The 21,280-nt window shown below is 33.3% G+C and overlaps 1 non-coding gene across 1 annotated transcript; it reads right to left on the bottom strand.

Moving 5' to 3' along the window:
- Nucleotides 1-18,372: 18,372 nt before the first annotated feature.
- Trnaa-ugc lies at nt 18,373-18,444 on the bottom strand. The gene has a single exon. It is a non-coding gene; the product is annotated as a tRNA-Ala (tRNA).
- Nucleotides 18,445-21,280: the final 2,836 nt, after the last annotated feature.

Raw genomic sequence — 21,280 nt, 5'->3', positions numbered from 1 at the left:
GCTGGTGACTTCAACCTTCCCTCTGCAAACTGGAGCAATACCGCATGTACCCCCCCTTCTTCAGCTTTACGTCACTTACTGGATACTGCACAATTCCTGCAAATGAAGCAAATTAACAATATTTCAAATGCCAGAGGTGTTATCCTTGATTTAGTGTTCTCATCAATGCATGACATTGAAGTAATGAACTGTGAAGATTCCTTGTTGCATCAAGAATGCACTCACCCTGCTTCTAGTCTTTGAACTTCCTACTGGCCCCCACCAACTAAGAGAAAAGTGTCGGAATTTAACTTATAATATCCGGAAATGTAACTTGACTGAAGTATTTAATTGGGTGCAAAGGCAAACATAACCCATCATTTTCTCTTTTGGATGATGTGGAAGATAACTTTATTGACTTCTGTAATAATTTTAGGGAGACAATTATTAAGAATTGCCCTTTGAAGAGAGAGGAACCGGATCTCTTCCCTAAATGGTTTTTCCAAAGAACTGAAAGAACTTATCGTCCCAAAAGAAGAATACTTCACAGGGTCTATAAGAACTCTTTAAATGAGGCTACTTATGATAGGTTCAATAAGGTTCGAAACGATTGTAAAAAATTGGCCAGAGCTAACCACCAAAATTACCTTGCTGAAACTGATGACAGTCTAAGAAGTAACCCTAAAACGTTTTGGAGTCTCTTACGTGAAGTCAGATCATCAACTTCTAGTCCAATAAGTCTTAGGTTTGGGGATGAACAAGCTGAAGAACCTCAGGCTGTAGCGGATCTCTTTGCGGACTTCTTTTCATCTGTGTATAAGAAGGAGACCGTAACCAGCGCCTGTCTACAAGTTTGGGGAGACCATTCATCTTTCCTCTATGCACATATCTGCTAATGAAGTCGAATTAAAACTTAAATCCTTGAATATATCTCGAAGAGTCCCGGTCCAGATGAAATTCCTGCTGCTGTTCTAAAGTTTTGCAGTGAAGTACTAGCGCCTCATCTGTCTATCTATTTCAACTATCTGCTTGCCGGAGGAGTCTTTCCTTCAAAATTTGAAAGCTGGATACCTCATACCAATACATAAGTCGGACGACAAATCATTAGCAAAGAATTATAGGCCTGTTGTTTATTCAGTCTAGTTTTAGCTAAGGTGTTCGAAAGCCTGGTCCTTGATAAACTTGCCTTCAGCTTCAGGAACGTCATTACTCCCGCAACAACATGGCATCCAGAAGGGCAGATCAACATCCACTAACTTAGTTGTCTTCATGAATAACATTCTAAATGCTTTTAAAAACCGGACGCAACTGGACTGCATTTACCTAGACTTTTCAAAGGCCTTCGATAGAATCAGCCATGCTCACTTGGTCAGGAAAGTCGAAGCTCTTGGGCTCTCTGGATCTTTGTTATCCTGGCTTCACAGTTATCTTATAGGCCGCACTCTCCGAGTAAAATATGAGTCTGCCTTATCGAGGGAAATTGTAGTACCTTCTGGTGTCCCTCAAGGGTCCCATCTAGGACCATTCCTCTTTACTTTATTTGTAAACGATATTGGCATGAATCTTGAAGGAGATTTCCTTTTGTTTTGCTGACGATGTAAAACTATTCGGGGAAGTGGCATCATATCAACAACTGGTTCGTCTACAAGAGGATCTCATGAAGATTGAGGAATGGTGTGTACTCAATGGCATGGACTTAAACCCTACTAAATGTCTGGTGATAACATTTTCAAAATCCAGACAGACTCATCAATTTAACTATATACTTCAAAATGTCACATTAAGAAGAGTTACGGAGGTTAAAGATCTGGGCATTCTTCTGACTGCAAATCTGGATTTTGGAGCTCATATTTCAAGTGTATGTGGTAAAGCTCTTAAAACACTTGGGCTTGTCAATAGAATTTGTAGGCAGGGATTGTCTTGCCTCTTCTCTCAGGACTCTTTATGTTGCTCTGGTCCGACCAATAATGGAGTATTCAGTTTGTTGTATGGTCTCCTCATCATATTGGACATTGTTTCATCCTTGGATGCTGTGCAGAGACGATTTATTAGGATGATTGGAGTCAAGCTCGGATACAGATACATAGAGGTTGACATTCAAGCAATGGAGCGTTGTCTAAATTTACCAACTCTTTCATCAAGAAGAACGCTCATTGACTTGATGTTCCTTGATTGTTCCGAGATACTTCAAATGATTGATTTCCACGTTCCTCGGTCGGCGAGACATTTCCAGCTGTTTACCATCCATCATCTCTCGACAAACTATCTTTACCACAGCGCTATTCCAAGATTGATGAGGATTGGAAATGCAGTCTCTGCAGATCTGGATTTTTTTGGGATGCCACTGTCATCATTTAGGAGGAGGGCAGCCAATATACTGCATGAGCTTCATTAGTTTATTGTTACATAGCCAGATGTCACTGTTATAAAAAATTATTCTTGTTACTTTCTATTATTGTTACATTTATACATAGTCTACTTACGTTTTCCCTTAAGAATATTATATATTTAATTGATCATTGTTGTTCTTGTTGTTTACTGTTAATTTGTTATTGTTTTAGCTGTTTTTGTTGATCTGATTAATTTATAGTTATGATCTGGATGTAATTTTGTAAAACCAAATATTGTAAAAAGGTGTATTGCCGTTCATTGTAATAAATAAATAAATAAATAAATAAATAAATAAACATGAAAGGGCTTCTTTGATTTATTTTGATCAGATAATTAACACATTTGCAGCAAAGAAGGCTCGGAAGATAAAGATTCTATAATTGTTAGTATTGTTTTTTTTCTAAAACAATTGTATTGTTTTGGATTCATGTAAAATTGTAAAATAGACATTTCTATTTCATTAAAATAACACTTTCTTATTCAACCTAAGTTTTATTTTATTTCAACCCCATATACAAAGCATATAGTAGTAAAACTTATGGTAAATAGTTTGGTATCGGGGGGGGCGCCAAAAGTCAAGCTTGCCCCCCCTAGAAGAAATGATAGATCCGGCCCTGATAGTAGAAATGCATGGAGTCGCTCGTTATTTGGTAGTAGTTATGATACCACTAAGTGTAATGGTACTGTAATTAAAGTGACGTGTAGTTGTGCAACAGTTCTGTGGGACATTGAAAAAAACACAACTAGATGTTTGCTAAAAGACTTGTTCTCGAGTGATGGTCGAGCTGTCATCGCTGCCGGTGTGAACGCCTGCTGCCAGCGCCGCTATAGGCCTACCCCGCCAGCTCATATCACCTGCAACGCTATCAGGTAAGAGAAAACTTTTCACTTTCTACCATTTATTAATACTTGATAAATTAAAACTGGTTTTCTTAGTATATTTTTGGTCGTACTTGAATAGTAAAAGGTATTCATTACCAGGATAGTTTCAAAGGGGACAAGTATAGATGACGGACTTTTGGCATACGTAAAACTCGTAATATTTGTCACATTAAAAGTTCGGATAAATGTTTGTTTATTATTAAAAAGGAATCATCTGAAACAATTTCTTTCATCTGAAACAATTTCTTTGTTTCAGATGATGCCCAGAAAAGTAAAAGGAGGAAGACTACCGTTCAACTGACCCGTGCTGAAAACAGTTCGTCGTCATCATCATCCGATGAATCTAATGATAAAGATGAAGACCTTGATAGCGGATCAAACAATATTATTGATTTACCTGCAGATGCAGAGGAAATATGTAATAATTCAAACTTAGTTTTAGTTAGTGACACTGAGTGGGACATTGGTAAACATGTAAATATTGATCAATTCAAGGACCATCAATACAAACCGCGTTTTCACTTGCTCAATACTAATCGAGAAATTCTATCCCTCAATGAAACGGATTTTTGGCTAAATTTTCCCCCCATTGATGATATAAACCATATTTTAGTTTGTTCAAATGCTCATTTGAGGGTTAAAAGTAAACCAATTTCGAGACGTGAGTTTTTCAAGTCAATTGGTATTTTGTACGCCATGAGTATAAATATGTTAGGGGTCCGCCGCAACTACTGGTCTACGGAAACCGACGGCCTCTTTCCTGCTCCTTTACAAAATTTACAGTAGTTTATTGTTCGCCCAACACCATATCTGAAGTATTACTGCCACTAATGCGCTCTGGTTACCAAAAGTACTGCCGGAAGGACGCGTCCTGCTGGAAGGACAGTTCAAACATTCGCCATAAGTGCCTTAAGTCCTGCTGGCAGGACGGAACGCTGCGTACAAAAGTACTTCTGGAAGGTCCTTCCAGCAGGACGTGGGACTGTACGCTCTATAATTAAGGAGGTTTGTATCCAGAAACCAGCGTATACTCAAAAGGGTTGAATTTAGGACAAATGTTGTAAAAAATGTGTACTTATGATCTTCAGAGATGTTTTTTCTCTTTTTTTTTAAAGCCTACTCGTTTCCTGAGCAGCTACATCTAAATCACTTTCATAATCAGATCCATGACCTAACTCGTCAATTATCGCTATTTTACGGACACGTATGCCTAGATCAGGTGGAAGAGACAAATCGATGTCTTCATTACTAAATGTTAAATCGTCGTCTAAAATATCAGTAATGTCATTAATAATCCACTTGTACTTGCAGCCATTAGAAAATTAATAGTACTAAACGAATAATTCACGCGTTATTTCAACAGTAGGCCTATAACCTAGCAACTCAATCCAACGTGGTAAAATTTACGTATCTTCATGTGAAAAAGAGGCCTAAAACAGATTACATTATTTAATCGCACTCTGCCCACATTTTACATTAATTAAAAACTAAAACAAACTTGTATTATGACGAAAAAACAATAAAAGTACAAAGTCCGATTTACATTGGCTTGACTAGTTTGTTTACATCGGAAGGCAATTCACTTAGCTGGATCTTTAGTTGTTCGTCAAACAATAATCGGTAAATTTACTGCGAAAACACGGCTACAATATTGTTTCAAATAGTACAAACTATTCCCGAGAGGTTGCAGCACAATGCAGGGCCAGTTGAACCCGCCGAAATAATCTCACACGTCAGAAAATAAGACGTGGCACGTGTTTCGTCTATAAAGGGTTAAAATATGAATAAGTGTAATTGCTTCAAAATGCCATAACTACTAAAGATAGCAAAAGAAATTACTCTATTCGTTAAAAGTGGAATAATTGATATTGATAACATAATTGATACATTGACCAGACCATCAAAGGAAGGAAGGATATGACTTATCTCCCTAACGTTCCGCAGCAGGTTGATCCTATTAACTCAACTCACAAAGCAGAGGAAATTGGGTTCCCCGCAATCAGGTGCGAGAGGAAAACGTTTTCTCAATTTGGCCATGCCTCCACAATTTTAAATAATAACACCTTCCAAGATATATGTGTATACATATTTCCTTGATTTATGTTTTATATTTAGATATAGATAGATCTGTCTAGTTACAACACATAAAGCACAGCTTAAAATAATATACGTCATAAATTTATTTCTAAACTTTTTGAGAATAATGTAACTTATTATGTACTAACAACCTGTAATTAATATTTCTATTTTGATAAAAAACATATTTGTGATAATGCAAAAATTACAGAGCGATGGTTAGTGGTTTTTGTAAGTAATATTAATAATTCAAAACAGCATGTTAGCTTGCAATAATGAACAAAAAATTAAAACTTCAATAATAGGTAGTCTAGGAGTAGTGGGGTTTGAGTAGAGCTGCTGCAGGTAAATCATTCAGTTTGACAGGTATTGACGTGTTGTGTGACGTCACGAAGTGTGATGTATGTTGTGTGACGTCATGAAGACTGATATAAGACTGACGTAGGTGAGTAGGTCAAGGTCAATGGTTATAGTTTTTAAAAAGATGTGTCGTAACAATGAATTACAACACATGTATTTTTTATTGTTTAAAATTATATAACATATAGTTGTAGGTAATAAAATATAAAAATGACTAGTCGTATAACTCAGAGTCTTTTGAAAAAGAATAGAAACCTATATGTTTATTTTCTGTTTTCGATGTCTACAAAAAAGACATTTCAATGAGAAACTAACAGACTTATAGAAGTCTTAAATAGTATTAGTCTATAATAGTATAGTCACGAATTGTGATTATTCTTTACACGGATGATGAATAAGTTTTTGTTGAAATTCTTAATAGGTCAACAATTTTTGATCAAACTAAACATTTTAGAACACTGTATATACATTTTCTTGATTGGGCAAGAATGCAAACGTTGTATGGCAACGGAAATACCTCAGACCATAAGTAGACTACAAGGGCCGGACTGCTAGACCAACGTAGCTATGTTTTTTAATCGTGACATGTAAGGCAACTTTAGATGTCATCTGAAATATAATTTTTATAAAAGTTTATTCTTACACGGCCAAAACCTAAAGTAAGAGCTAGACACATTTTCAAAACGTTCGAAACCTTTTAACAATATATACATATACGGATATAATATGTAACTTAAATATGCTTACATTAGATTCAAGTTTATCATGTAGCTTAATCATATTACACCATAAGTGCTTTAACTAAAAAAATACATCATTATCTTTAGGCATTTTCTATACTGGCCTAAAATGTTTTAAGTACTACTGAAACTGCCGAAACTATTCAATAAAATATTATGGATTGTTATTGAGAAACTCTTGTTATTTTATTAGTACTTATATACTGTTTCACTCTCCGAATACTGTATTTATTATGTTATTTAAAAAGGATGTGCCTACGAAGTCATTCAATAGAAAATTACGTGAAAAGCCGCGGGTAACTGCTATTTGTACTATATTCTCTTTGCAAGATGGGTTTACCGTTATGGTATGGAGATAAATGTTAAGTAGCGATCAATTATGAGATTCTATTGTATTTTTCTATCGAGAATTTCAGAAAAAATAATGAATTTTTATAATGTAATTATATTTTCTAACAATTAATGACTATTTTCTAAAGTTAAACAAAATATAAAATATTGTATAGAAAAAGTTTACAAGTACTTATAGAATGATTAGAGTTTACCTACGAATAGTAGTTAGTTTAAATACTAGTATAGAAAAAGTGATAAATTAAAAAGAACTCTTAAGTGAAAGTAATTCAACCTGACGTTTCATTCAAGGCACCACCGGGGTACTCAGCTGTAATTAGATAACTCCCCTCTTACCATTATCAGAGCTTCTGCACTTGATGTACCCTCCAGCAGTTATATCAGTTAACTATTGCTTAACGCGATAAACAGTAACGTTAATTACAGTAAGTTAATTAACCAGCAAACTGAGGTGATTTTAGACATTCCGATAGATAAAATATAGTAACGCCATAATACATATAGCTTATATATAAATTATTTCCAGTAATGCTTGGAAGGGTAGTAAATTTTTACAAAACAGAGCGATTTAAATTACCTGCAGTCTATTAGAGTTTTTTTTACAGAGGTTTTATTTCATGGAACTGTGAATTAAATTAAGTTGTAAAAACGGTGATCGTGTCTCTGTTATTCTACATATCAATATGGCTGGGGAAGCCAGAGGTATGGAATGAGTGGAGAGGTTGAGAGAATGAGAGGATGAGTGGAGGGGGAAGGAGAGAGTGAGATATTTGACCAAAGCCCGTGTGCTCACCTCCAACTCTAGATTAAACCTTGAATTTATCAGGACTCTATTGTATATTCTCCTTCATCCCTTTCTCCCGTTCCAGCACACTCCGTACCTAGGTAACAAGTCTCGCCACTCACCAATGATACAAATGATGATGATTTGACAAAAATATTACCAGTAGAACTAATACTTTTAGGAGACAATTGCTAGTAATACTATTGTTTGTTCCTAGCTACTTTGTTGAGTCACAGACCGAGTTACAGAGTCTACAAGGACACATTTAATTTAATTGACACATTTGGCAGATGCAGCACATTTTTAATTTTAATATTCTAAAATAATAATGAAGTCCACGCCTTATTGTTCTTAGACAGACTACTGTAACTAAATTGTTACTGCCACAAAATATATCGGAATACGACTGAGTTTCAGTGGTGAAATTTCAAGATATGTCAAAAAAAAAAAATGGTTACGCATCGCAAACGTTTTTCAGTTTTTATCAATATTTATTATTTTTTAATTAGAAAACATTTATCAATTTCTTTACAACTTCATTCTTTAGATATTCATAGTTATGCATTTTATAAACAAAATCTAGAATATTTTTAATTTTAATTTGAACATGATACATTCTCCACAACTCTAAGACGAAAAATAAAGCCATAAAAGTGAAGTTTCACATTCTTCTTAGTGTGTCAAAGTCAATGCACTTTTACTAAAGCTAGCTATGAAAATGGATCTTAACAACAAGGCCAAAATAATTCAAGACTTTACTTCCGTAAGCAATGTTTTGGTGAGATGTGAACCGAAGAATGTTAAATGTTAGTTTCCTCGTAATTTGAAAGTGACGCACGTTTAAAACAAAGAGATGACTGTGCAGAGTGCCCAAATTGTTATTGTGCACATATTTTACTATATAAGGTTGCTTTTTAAAATATGTCTTAGATCTTGCTAACAAAATTTACACACCATTTTTGAAAACTGCAATGAATAAATTGTTTAAAACCCGTGCGTAATTAGTTTTAAATTCACCTAACCAGTTCATATTACACCTGTTCTATTCATATTTAACTTTCCTAGTATGAATGATCACTTCCCAAAACTGTTCTATGAGCTTGTAACCGAATAATAATGTATGGTTACTCTTAAATTGGTTACACCTTCTCTGCACACTGTACGTTGAGATGAGAATGTCATTCGACAGAAAACAGCACAACAATGTCCCCTTTACTCTTAGATACACTATATTTCTTGATAAATCCATCCTCTTTTGATTATTTTACATATTTACATGATGTAAAACAAGAAAAGTAATTAACTATAGTTGTGTAAGTGCATGTCAGGGAAGTTCATTATGTACTTTATAGAAATACAATCAGTTTGTATTGACGTTCAAATCATAATGAACTTTTGACGCATTGAATGGTTCTGTTAGAAATTTTAATAACTGAAAATAAAAAAAATGTATTACAATGAATTAAATTGACTTAAAGAAAAAGATTAAAATTTATTATACGATATGTTTCTAATTACTAGGATAATAAATGTTATACCAGTTAAGTAACACCTAATGTTTTGTTCTAGTTGAATATTAACATCTTTAGTATAGTAAGCTTCATTTTGTATGCAGTTATAAATATGTTAAATCAAGTGGTTGTAATTTTGCAATTTGATGGCGGTGTATTGTGCAATTAGCATATGTGCCTGTCACAACCAGCACAGTGCTGTTAGAGTCACCAGTGTATAATTTATACATCGTATACACTCTTATGCAAAGAGACGGACATTTTCACTGATGATAAAGAGACGAGATACATCATGTGTAGAGTTCATGCTCTTGTGAAGAAGAACACTCGGTGAACAACGTGGTGTACTCGTATAATTGAAAATGCTTTTACTCATATTAGTAGGCGCTTTTAATATAAGACCAGTTTCAACCAATATTTCAGTGAAACCGTAATAAAGATAATTGTCCCAATGTTATGGTAAAATGAAATAAAAATTACGATACAACGAAATTCACAATTTGGGATTCTCAATTTTAACTAGTAAAATTACACGAAATATATTAGGATTATTTATTAATTTTATTATTTTTAAGACTAATCACAGGCAGTAAATACCTAGCAAACTATGGAAAATTTCATTGTGTCCAACTTGAGTTTTATTGTCAAATGTTCAACTTATAAGACATTCAGTTGTCACCGTAACGGTGCTGGGTACAACTCCGAGAGGCTTTCGCCTATTCCAGAGTGCACAAGAGTGCGCCCCATTCCCCCCGCCGGAACTTCTAACCGCTTGCGCGGCAGCGTGTTGAAACGGTGGGAAGTGAAACTTTTGCTTCCATCATACCAGTGCAATGGCATGTGGTCCGGCAGTTTGCGCTCCGGCGCCCCCCTACCAGCTCACAGGGACTTGTGAGATACGCTCCCACCGGGCGTTCCGTGGGGACCCTCCTGGGCCCGGCACGGTGTTAGAACCACTGCCACTACGAGTCCAACCTCAGTCGTGGGGGAGCCTCCTAGGAGGCTGGGCGCCCCCACCCCGTAGTACCTTGTTTGCCGAAGCCTTTAAGGTAGGTCATAAGGTGAGTAATTAATACAGCACTAGCCAAGGCAGCCCTTAAAAAACTATCCACCTTACCTGATATTTAATGAGCATTATTTTTTTGAATGGCCACGTAAAAATTACATTGAGTTCGGCATTGAAATATCAAAGGTATCATGCGCTGAATTTCGTCAAAAGGCGAGATCACCTGCCCGTCATCTCTAGATGCCATCAATGAATGAAGTGATTGAGACAGAGTTGAATAGTTTCTTTGTAACCGAAAAAGAACTGACACCAAGTTTCTGCCTATACTAGAGTCCAGCAAAGAAGTTCGTTGAGGGCGTGGCCCGAACGGTCCGCCACTTAGCCTCATCCAACCAGAGATAGGCGGCGCGGCATTGCCAAACTGTACTGCCGCCGGAGTGATAGAGCTTGACTCATTGACTTTCTTAATCTTTAACCTAAGTATACGGAAAAAAAACACGAGAACCGGTTATAATCACATGCTTTATTAACAAGTATCATAAAAAGTCCTACATTTTGGTAAGAGAACCGTTTTTGTACTCCCGAAATGAAGGTAATTAATTAAACACTCTATATTTTTATACAAAAAGATTACCATTGTCTTATTTTTTTCTATCTTGCATTTCGAAACTATAATTATATACAAATCTAAAATTAAAGTTTGAAGCCCGTTATAAATTCAAATTGTAATATATTACAATGCGAATGTATTAACTAGTCACCCCCTAAGCCTGTAAATATTATTATAGTTAGACATATAAATTAATATTAAACAAACTAATACATAAACAACCACTATTAATATTATTAACGAATATTATAGTTCTTGTTTGTTTCATTAGGTCATAAAAAAGTACAAATTTGACATAAACAGACACCTTATATGATATAGCACGTTTTATGAGCGGTACTTATAAATTTATATTAATATTGTTTAATAGTAATATGCATCACAAGTACAAAATGTAGAAAGCATTTTTTTCAGGGAACATAGCCTAACTGTTAAGTATGAAGTAAATTGTATGTTAGTCAAATTATGTAAACGTAAATAAATTGTTGAAACATGGGCTCCTTTAATATAACTGCCCTTCACATAATTTTACAATACAATGGCAATCCACAATTTTTGAAACAATAACTTGGCAGTTACCCCATTGACTTCACAATCAAGTCCTTAGCCTTAGTGAAAGCACTTACGATATAGTATGATATTTTTCGACATGAATTAGGCATATATCATATGTAAATATTACTTCAGTGCTCATGGAAAGAATAATAAAAATATTAGAGACTAAGCGAATTGGCGACTTAATTTTATATTAGTTTGTGCACGTGCATGAGCAATACTGGTTCGAATGAATTGAAGCCTATTCCTGACGCGACACAAAAGCGTCTACATCGGAGCCTATTAATCTACTTCCGGTCTAAATATTTCCGATGCCAATGTTGATTTGACTTGTTGCCTCGGTGAAGGAAATATGCAGAAAATATCTGAAAATCTTACTAAGATGATTAATTTTTAATTATAAGATATTGCATTATATATTGATCGTAAATACTCATACAATCACTACAAACCATTACACACACATCCCCTTGTACATAGTTATACATAGTTTGTGTCCTACAGAATATCCCCACATTTTTATAAATTGTAAAGACAAAACAAATTTGGTAAACCTAGGAAAATACAAATATATTTTTGTATTACTGTATTTCTTTTATTTTTGTTATTATTTTATTTTTTTTCTTTATTTTTTTATTTGGAAAAAATTAAGTCCTTTGCAAAAACATCTAAATATAATATATTAATATATTATTATTTTCCGGTTCAGACAAAACAACCAAATTCAAATAGAAATATGAAAACAAGAAATATTTTAATAAATTTACCAATAATTACTTTTTTAATGTGCTCGCACTTATTCCTTAGTAATTATTGTTAAAATACACAAAATAAAATATTTTTTAAATTTCTATCAATGTTAATATATTAAATAAAAATGTTTAACACGAATCTAAATAAAGACATGTTACTGTACCATATATCACATAAATTATAACATATTTCTATATTCATGCTAGATCTCTACTCGAGAATTTGATAAACCATAAGTAGGTTTACTAAAAAAATTGAAGCCGCAATAATGATAGCATTTTTGCCGGATGCGAGGCAATATGGCAACAGCGACGACGCACTGTGCGGCTATTGGCCGGACCCCAAAAGTCTTCTTTGGTGCTCTCGGGTATAGGGGAATTCCTCTTGTCAGGGCCAGAGGTGACTGTAACAATCATAATCACGTGATGGAGTTATGAATAACATAACAATAAAATAAAAATAACACTTCACCTACAAGCTATACTGATCCTAAATCTTAATTATTTTATTAAGTACAATAGGCAGTCAGATTCAAAACATCAATATACATCATTTTTATATGTTATTTAAATTGCATTGGGAACATAGAATTTGTATAAACAAAAATTATTCTTAGTGTACGGAACACTTTTTACATGAGATTCACAGTATACAAAATTTATACCTAATGGATGGTCTAATAAACAAAGGTTACAAAACTATGCTGGATAGCAGCCCTTCAAAGTAAACTGCCTTACAGTGCTTAACACAATCTCAGTGGTAGCTATAAGATTTAGAATAAAAACACAACACAAAAGACAGAGTTTCTCCGAAAATCACTAATCACTCATCAATCATTTTATTATTATTGTTATAATATTTACCGTATTTCAGATTAATTTTTAAGTGTAAATTATTTTTCTGAACTTAAACAGTAAAAGTCGGAAATTGTTTTTATAACCTGTACTATTTTAAATTATTGCAAACATGTTTGAAAGTGAAGGCAAAGAGAGCTGTTATTTATATTAACGATTCTAAACGAACATACGAGAACAAGCTCGCGAAAGAGTGATTCCATTGTTGGCTGCTCATGCTGCAAACAACGAGAGGTGAAAACAATCGCAGAAAATCTGTTGTTTGAGCAGCTGACAATTAAGCTCTCTTCTTTTGTCTTGGAGAGGATAAAGCATTATCTGGAGATGTTTACTATACTCTTGTACGTATTTGTCACCAGTTTTGTTAGTATTTGTACGTAGAATATTGTGTTTTGCTTTTTGTAGACATCATATAAAACACGCCATCTCATGTGAGATTGACACTAGCCAATCACTGTCACACTGTGTGAACAATGACGTCATACTGACAAATGTTTCACACGTCACGTGATGTTGTCTTTGTTTCGTGTCACAACACACGAGCTTGAGTAGTTACAAGGGATTAATCTCCCTTTTATTACCGTCAGTTATATTCGCATAGTAAGTTAACTTATTCTTTGTTTTAAGTTTGTTATTGACGATGGAAGGTTTGACAGGATTTCGGATATATTTTGCCATAGTTATATGTTACCAAAGGTATAACACAACGTTTCGAGGAATGGAATCTATCCTCTTCGTCAGGTGGGGGAGGTGTTAGTACATACAAAAAAGAGGGGAAGGAAATGGGTTTAAAACATACCCAAAAGCTGCTTGGAGTCTAGTCCAGGCGTAGTCACTGCAAAGAATTCCAGAGGATAAGTCACGAGCACGAGAAACACAATCACACATCACACCGGCACAGATGAAAGTGAGATACTAACACACGAAAATCGATGTCGGCTCTTTCTTTGGTACCGCGTCGTGTCAGATGAAACAATGACACAGGGAGGCAATGGACAGGAGGTGGAAAGGCGTAAAGGCAACCCGCTTCCGCCCCTATGTTTTAGTAGTAGACCTTAGTGTCAATGTGTGTGTACGAATTTTGTTGGTTGGGGTTTCTTTAATTGGATTTTTGTAACATTTAATTGGTTCCTTTTGTGACATATAACGATGGCAAATGCCCAAAATCCTGTTATCCTGCCAAGTTAACTTATACTGACTATGTAAATATAAACTTTATTGAAAATAAAGATTTTTTACATACTAAAGTTTGCAGTAGTATGCATCGGTTTTACACTTTGTGAATAAGATGTATCATTAGTTCTGTCGGTAGTTATTGTATCATTGCATTTTATGTTATTTAGGTTTTACAGGATTTTGAGTTATATTTTATCACTTATAGAATCAAAGTTAACCAATATGTGCAGCTTTTATAAATCTGGTAGAGTTGGAGGAAATTGAAAATAACTAGCATTGTAGATCACGCATGACAGTAACTTTAAATTTGACCTACAGGTGACTCCTTGGCTAAAAAAGTTAAAATTCATAAATAGTTCTTAATACTGATATAATTCTGAAGTGATTTGTATCCAACCAACTATAAATATGATGCCAGAGAGCAAAAGAGTATCGTAGTAAGCGTACATGAGGTAACATGATTATGGGTGTAAAACCTCATGGTATACAAATATGATTCTAATATTTTGTGAAACAAACTTAATCTAAAGAAATTTACATGATATTATTACATGACAGAGATAGGCAATATTAGGAGATCTGAGGTATATGATCGCTGTGACACTTTCCGTTTAAGTCAAAGCAATAAAAGTGTACTGCAGTACAACGTAATTATTACGTGACAGAGAGACCCTATATTACAGTTGAGCTCAAGTCAATGATCAATGGGACAAGTCTTGTTTAGCCTTAATCATTATTTGTGGTCCGAGTCTTATGTTACTTGTGCTCAATTGTCCATTTTGCAATAAAAATATATTGCATTGAGTTTGAGTCTATTTGAAGACAGAGATCCAATACTGCAGTTCCATGCCCAATGATCGATGTAACACTTCTTATTTAGGTATCATCATTATTTGTGGTCCGAGTCTTGCGTTACTTGTGCTCAATTGTCCATTTTGCAATAAAACTCTAATGCAGTGAGTGAGTTTGGCTTTATTCGATGAGATAGAAGCAATATTGCAGTGTCAGGGTCAATTATCGATGTGGCACTTTATTTGCTTAGTCATCGTTTGTGGCTTAGTGATTTCACTCTATAATTCTTCCACTCCAAGACGTGACAAGGATTAAAATATTTTCTTTTCAGTACAATTTTCAATATTGTAATCTTTTTAACAAAAGCAATAATGACGAAAAATGTTTAACTAATTGGTTATAGAAATAAAAACTTTTCTAACTCTTAACAGGAATTAGAAACATGAAGCAAAGATTTACTAAATTGGGAAGACTTGATTGATTACACATATATCTAACAAAAATATACAATAGAGTTGGATGGATGGATGCATAAATCACTATCCTACAATCACTAGTAAAATAATAAATTGATTGAGTTAAAATAAAGTTTACATGCCGTTGCTATTTACGTACTAAAAACCATTGAAATATATTTAGATGAATTAAATTTTCTGGCCATGCTTAAACACGAGTTTACATTAACGGTTTAGAAAGTAATAATACCTCTTATTTTAACCCATTCTGTAATTATTGCTGTGCAAAGAGTTGAGTAATGCAAATGAATTAGAGAATACAAGGGAGTTTTACTTGAAAGTTCTTTTAAATGCATTCTAATACATTAGTTATTGATTATTAGTTAACTAATTGAACTAATAATAATATAGTTTATAATTAATATTTACAACAATTACTGTATTTGATTATTAGTGTACTGCAAATATAATAAGGATGAAAAGTACTGCCTGACTTTTACTACAGGTTGCATTTGTGATGGATGTAACCTATTAATTAAAACATTAGGGATATCATTAAACCCTAAATACATTGATGTATAGACCAAGTAAATACAAAAAACTGTTAAGGTATTGAACATTGGCTTGTACACCATATTTACAGAGAAGGAACACACAAAAGGAACAAACAAAATTGTACTATAGTTCGAAAAAAATAGCAGAATATTCATGAACATTGTACAGGACCTACGAAGTAACGGACCAGACACAAAATACAAATTCTGAGGGCCGTGAAAATCATCAAGTACAGGCCCTTTATGAAGTGGATATTAATACGATACTGATTAATAAAATACCTAAGATGAAGGTAAAGGTTGTGAATACACAGGGATTGGAATAATGAAGGACGTAAACTATCACTTAATTAGGATACAGAGGGTTCATGTAAAATTTTGAATAACGAAACCCAAATGAGAACTCTCATTGGCATCGCACAGAAATTAAGAATTTAATTTTATGGAATTTAAATACAAGGACATCAATATTTTTTGTATATATATATATATATATATAATGATTTTTTATGACACAATTTGAAGGAACATATACATATTTACTTTTGCCAATTGTTTTAAGTCAACATTATTCTACATCATAGGGCATCACTAATAGTCCAGGGCCCGAAGACAATTTATACTTGTCAGACAACTAGATCAAGAGGTTGTAAGTCACGTTCCTTGTTTGAAGTTTATTTTGGACGATGGAAGGATTGTGAAGGAAACAGGATTTTCCGCACATTTGCCATTGTTTAGTAAAACAAAAGATCAGTTACACTATGTTTCGAGATCTGCAACTGATCTATTCTGCAGGTAAATAACTAAGCTAACACATAATTACAAACTAGGTTAAAATAAACAAATCATACCAGAGCGTTGTGACAAGAATCACAACCACTATGTTGTGTGTCAACTTCACTAACTCTAAAACATGCACTTAATAAATAAACTAGGTTTATTTTTACCTAGTTTGTAATTATGTGTTAGGTTAGTTATTTACCTCAAGAAGAGATCAGATTGCAGATCTCTAAACGTAAGTCACGTTAATAAGAATATATGCATAGTCTGCTGACACTAATTTAACATTTATTTATGTGCCTGTCGGTTGCTTTTTATTGTATCAAGCTAAGAAAAATATGATTTGAAAAATAAATATCATTATTTATAATGTACCCCTTTTGATACACCCTTATTTTCGACCCCCTTCAAAACTAGCTCGGTTGAAGAGTAATTTATTTCTTGGAGGGAAAATTCTATTGATTTTGTCAAATTAAAAAAAAACCAGTCTGTGTGCTTAAACAATGCAAATTATATTTCGTCCCCTTCAATATAGAAAGGGTAATGTATGTCTTCAGATCTCATACTTCTTATCCTCATTCTCTTTAAATAACTGAGTAACAAACACTGAAATCTTGGTAACCGTCCAAACTTATGCTATAAAATTATGTGTATCTCAATGGTGCTCATAGAAGCTGTTTTTATCTATGTCTTAATTCGGTGCTGCAACAGAATCACGTTAAACTTAAATACTAATTATATGAAAATGGAACCGAAAAATTAAATACTTTCCGTAAAGTATACTCTATCTCAAGGGTGCTTGGTATACCTTTCTTATAAGGGATATGTTACTCGTGTTGTACTGTAGGGCATACATACTAAGCCGTGGTAAACAACTTACCTCTCACATAATTATTTTTAAAGTTTAAACTCTAGTTTTTCTGTTTACATCTCTAAAAATAGCCAAAAATTCGAATAGGCATGAGTATTTAGTTGATTTACATATGTTGGTGCAAGCAGATATTTATTGTACTTGCACATTGTTATAACTATGCGCACAAACAAAATACTCTAGCGCTTACTTATAAAGTGAAGTATTGGAAAGCAATAAGGTATTATTTAGAGAGTATGCAGTAAACGTATGTGTTAAACCAGCTTTCGTATTTAATAGTTGAATTTTTTAATTAACAGATTTCTAATGTATTTAATTTATTTTTGTAATCATGGTTACTCTCTAATAAATTTGATTTTAATTATCCTAACGAAATACACATTATCAGCTGTATAAAATGTTTAAATGTTACTTTTCATTCAATAAATGTTGTATACGATAGGTAGATGATAAAATTCAATATCAACTTACTATTAAAGCTAAACTATAGGAATGAATCACTTTGGTGGTTAGGTGACGATAAAGTAAACAAATTTAAATAGATAACGATAGTTAAATTAAAGTTTAGCACGAATAATCTATAAAAAGTGTATTTTGTGTGTGAAAATAAAGTAATTCCTATTACGATTCCAATCTAAAATAAACAAACATAACCATGTTTAATAGTTTTAAACATAAATCCATAATATACTGAAATGTTCAACTAACTATAGTGGGTAAAATACTTATTGGCAGTAAAAGTACCATAACAATTCACTAAAAAATAAAAAAAACTATAAGTTTTTAATGGAAAATAAAAAAAACGAATGTTCATAAATATAATACGAAGTGTTTATTTTAAGTTTTAAATGTAATATTGTAAAGAACAGCACGTGAAATAGCAAAATAGAGATGGAGATGCCGGGGATCGAACCCGGGGCCTTTCACATGCAAAGCGAACGCTCTACCACTGAGCTACATCCCCTCTGAGAGCTAGACTTCTATTTCATGTCAAGTGTAGACAGAAGAATCTATAGACACCTAGTTGCTTCTTACTTGCTTAACAAAATTTTATTCCTAATATATAAGATTTGTAATACTGGTACTCGGCGTATATGTATTACTAAAATCGGTGGTACCATATTTGGTATAAAATATCAATATCAGTAGTAACAGTTTGTGGGTGGTGAAACACAATCGTATAAAGAAATATCCACTCCGCGATACCAGATCCTGTGCCAAATGATATACTATGCTATATGGGTAGTGTTTGGAGAAAGTCATTAGTCTTAGTACATTACCAGTTCAGAAGTTACAGTAAAACTACTGTAACCACTACAATTTACTCATTCAAAATACTATTGTTGATCCAAATCACATTGTGAAGCAAACAGGATATTTTCCCGGACATTTTCCATCGTTCACTGATACAAAAATTCAGTAACACTACATTTCTAGATCTACATTTATAGATCGTAGTTACTGATTTTTTGTATCACTGAACGATGGAAAATGTCCGGAAAAATCCTGTTTCCTTCATAATCCTTCCATCGTCAAAAACAAACTATAAAATAATAACATTATTGAAAGAATAACAGTTTTTAGAACAGTTACAATCGCTGTTTGTTATAAATTTAAACGCTGCGTTTCAACGAGTTGAGTCTATGTGACCTTTCAGAAAACCTTAAGTTATAAGCACACACAAGAAAATAAAAACCACAATGACTTATTGTGGCTACTACGGACTCTCAGGAAGTTGCTTGACGTAAGTATTATTCTGTATTCAGCTTTTATTTTGCCTAGTTTATAGTTTTTCATTGATTTGGTTTTAGGTGCGCTTAATTTTATCCTTTAAGATTTTCTGATAACTAAAGAAGAGGATTGGATTCTTGAAACTTATTATTATATTATGTTACGTGCCCAATTACTTATTGTGCTATCAAATTATCATGTTCTATAAAAAACATTAAACCAATTACATTTCAAAGATACAAGACGCAATAATTGTTGTTATTTATAATTGCTGTTTCTTACAGTAAGTTACAGTCATCTATGGTATAAATGATTTTAACTGACAGTAAGAGTTGAAATGTTACCGTTTAATATTAACTGCTTTAATGGATTAATAACAATTTTGCCAACACAAATAAACGATTTTATAAATTTGGTTGGCTTTGGCGATAATGTGGTAATTCCATAAAATCGTCCTTGATTAATCAGAGTTTTTGTAAACAGAAGAGATAATTATATGGACAGTAAAAATAACAAAACTAATCTGTTTAATTTTTCGTAACTAACATGGCTACCCATAATATCACTGACCAAAGTAACTTTTTGACAAACAGAAATTACAGCTCTGATTGGAATTATTTGCATTATTTTTAATGCCGATGTCTAGATAGCAGAGGTAGAGTTTCAACCCAAGTTTTAACCCCTAAGGTGACCTTGTTAGACAGTTACGTGCTTACAGAGAGACATAAATCGGATTTCCTCATTAGCAACTGGGGGGAGCAAGGGGGGAGGTCTTAGCAAGTTGTTAACCACAGTTGGAAGTGACAACCACGAATAGATCCATTAATACAACATTGGAGAGTGAACTAGTCAGAGAGCAATAATACAAAATTTCCAATAATGTCCTTAATGTTGGTAAAAATCTACAGAAATTGTCATATTGTGTTAGAATTTGTTTCTTTGGGAGTTACTACCATGTTCATGGAAGGAGATAGAACAGCAAATTCATAATTGCGTGAAATATCCACCTTTTCAAAAAAATATTAAATGCATTTATCGACGAACATAGATAAACTTCACAACCTTCCCTTTTAATTTCTGCTACATTGCAATTAAAAAATATTAACAGACAAGGTATTACGAAGTGTGGAGACAAATGATCAAAATCACGCATCGTTGAGTGGAGGAACCAATCAGACGGTAATATGCGATCGCGTTTCGATTATAATATCATTCTGAACATGATCGCATCTATAATACTGATATGCAAGTCTATTTATTTTCAGATATATCAAAATGAAGTTAGGAACTTTTTAATGGAACTTCACTCCAGTTTTACAGATAGCTGCCAACTCTCGAATTTTAAAATTGAGTCAGTGCCATTTACGTTATTCCAAAATATTTATCGACCAAAGAAATATCACATTATTATTAGATAAAAAAGTAATAATAAAGACTAATTTACAGTAACTGTAACATTTGAATCTTACAGATATGAAGAAATTTTATATTCCAAAAGATATGGAGTTCCAATTTAAACGACTGAAATTTTTCCAACACTGTACACCTTGCGTTTTCTACGATTGTCTATAAAGTGCAAGGATAGGTTTTACAACAATGCAGTTTGAATTTAGTAATCGAATGGTTCTCTCATGGCCAAATCAATTTAGCATATTCCAGAGCCGATAAACGATGTGATCTTTATGTTTATAGAGAAACCCGATGAAACGTTGGTATCATTGATTAGCTGTTGAATAAAAACTATTTTCAATGAAAATTGTATTTCTTTCCTTTAATTCCATAGTACTTTTATGATACCAAATTATTTAATAATACCATATTTAATAATACCACATTTAAATAACTTATTTAATAATACCAGTTACAATATATTATTATTAATGTCAGACTGAGTGACAACGGAATATCGACAGGTTAAGTAGTAATTAACATAAAGGGTATTAATATCAGTTATAAAATATTAGTTATTACTATCAGACTGGCCGACAGCGGAATGTCGTTAGCGTAAGGTAAAAATATCAGTTACAATATATGAATTATTAGTATCAGACTGAGTGACAACAGAATGT

The sequence above is a fragment of the Homalodisca vitripennis genome, chromosome 3 (assembly GCF_021130785.1).
Source record: "Homalodisca vitripennis isolate AUS2020 chromosome 3, UT_GWSS_2.1, whole genome shotgun sequence".
In the NCBI taxonomy this organism is placed as follows: Eukaryota; Metazoa; Arthropoda; class Insecta; order Hemiptera; family Cicadellidae; genus Homalodisca; species Homalodisca vitripennis.
Note: the sequence above shows the minus strand (reverse complement) of the source record. Positions and strands in the feature narration are given on the sequence as shown.